This window comes from Arachis ipaensis, chromosome B10 (genome assembly GCF_000816755.2).
Source record: "Arachis ipaensis cultivar K30076 chromosome B10, Araip1.1, whole genome shotgun sequence".
Taxonomy (NCBI): Eukaryota; Viridiplantae; Streptophyta; class Magnoliopsida; order Fabales; family Fabaceae; genus Arachis; species Arachis ipaensis.
The window spans coordinates 6623946-6626340 of record NC_029794.2 but is presented as its reverse complement, the minus strand read 5'-3'; positions in this window follow the sequence as shown (position 1 = coordinate 6626340).

The following is a 2395-nucleotide window of genomic DNA, read 5'->3' as shown; positions in this document are numbered from 1 at the left end:
TTCATTTTATTTTATTTAATAATAAAAAGATATGTCGTAAGAATAATTTATTCTCTAATTTAGAGAAGATCAGGTAGAATTCACTAATTAGTATGATCGTTGACGAGGAAAATTTTCTGGAGGGTTATAGTTACAAGAAACCATGTAGGCTCCATTGTTGCATTGGACCCTAGCGCAACCAACATGAGTAGTGCCACCCCCAACAACCTGCATATAGTGACGACAACTACCCCCAATGCATGAGTTAGATTTTTTGTCATAGTATTGTTTCTGTGCCACCCATACGTTCACAGCTTGTGCTCCAGTAAGCTCTCTTAATGGTCCCGTTGCTATAACACCACTCGCCATGTTCTCACCGAAAGGACCATTTGATCGAATCGGCAAGCAATGCTTAATTTGCTTATCCAAGTGCAGGTTTGCATATAATTCTAGTCTCTTGTCCCATTTCAGTGGTTTAACCCTAACTTTTGCACGTGCAGTGTTGTGAGCTTTAAGATAATCTATTGGAGAATTTTGAGCTGATAAACACCAAGGAAGTACACCTATTAAACTTATTATTAGCCACACTAATAATAATATCTTCATTTTTAATATTGTTCTCTGATTGCAAAAATTAAAGACGATTGTGTTATTTGTCTAGTATATGATTGGTATTTATAAGAGAATTATTGGCCTAAACGTTGCATCAAGGGACAACAATTTCAAAGCTTGTTTGATGTGCACCTTGAACGTAACCAGGGAGCATCGCTTATATATATATAGAAATGTTAGGGACCAGCAATTTTAGTGTTTTGTAACCATTAATTGGTCATCAATAATGTTAATGATGTGAGATTACATCTAATGATAAGAGATTACTCACTTTTATTTTGATGATTAAATACTAATCAAAAAACACAAAAATTACTGATCTCTAAATTTTTTCATATATATACTAAAATTAATTTTAATTATTAATATATTTATATATAAATATATTAATAATTAAAATTAATTTTAGTATATACGAAATATAATAGATATAGTAACACACTTGAATGCAGGCATATGTTTAATTTACTTGAGGACAAAAAGAGAGAATATTTGTGCCATTATCATTAATATTAATTAATTATCAGACCATTGAAATGATATATCCAAAGATCTAATTATTTAAGTAAAACCAATGAGCCTCTGCCCTTTCACATTGAAATTAAAGCATGATGTGACCCACCGAATTAGAGTCTCAAATACTTCATTTATGGTGAGCAATCAAGTAAAACTAACGGACTTGGGCTTGGTTCACTAAATAACCTATAGTGATTTTCATTAGGCAACTATTTCTATAAAGATGTTAAAAATATTTTTTTATGATAATTTTTGTTTAAAAAGTATAATTTATTTGTTTAGTAATATTTTGAATAAAGGTAACATTTTTACTTTAAATAAAAATTAAGTCCTACAATTTATTATCTAATGATCAAAATAAAATATCTTAGTATGATGACAATTATAAAATCTTCATTGGAGTAGCCACCTTTTCATTATTCATCATTAGAAAAATTCATATAAAAAAATTGCATAAAAGACTGGTTAGAATTATGATTTGGATTATTTTTGTGTTATTGCTTGTCTTATAAATTTGATATGTGAATTATGGTCTTAGTCCTTTTGCTCCTTTTTTAAAAGTAAGGGTGACAATGGTAGGGTAGAATAAGATACGGTTTGAACTCAATCCTAACCCTATCTGTGGGTTGAGATTTTTATATAAATTTAACATTATCCTATCTGTGGGTTGAGAATATCCAAATTCTAACCCTATCCGTTCTCAACCCGCGGGTATTCGATCCTATCCGCGGGTTACAAAAAAGATGCAAAATTATTATATAACTTCATAATAATTTAAAATAAAACTGACTTTTATGTAAAAAAAAAAGTATTAAATTATCAATTAATGATATTTTTTAAGTAGCTAAGGATCTTTTATATTTAGTAAGAGAAATTCGAATTGGGTTGAGAACCCTATCCGATCGGGTGGGTCAAGTTGAATACGCACGGATAAAATACATATTGCCACCCCTACTTAAAAGAGTCATGCTGTTTTTAACTTTCTAATTAAAAAAAATAGTATTAATTAAATGCAGGCATTTTTAACCTTTTAAACGCATGAAGCGAAACACAGAAATATTACATGAAAAGATTCCTCGACAACACTAACACGGGCTCACAAACTTATACCTGAATTCTTGTATATTTGCACTAATAATTAAAGCCCCAGAATATATATAGCAGATTATTATTACTCCATAGTCCATAAGATATTGGTACTTATTAATTAGTAGGGTCGTTGATCAAGCAAATTTCCTGGAGGGCTATAGTTACAAGAAACCATGTAGGCTCCATTGTCGCATTGGAC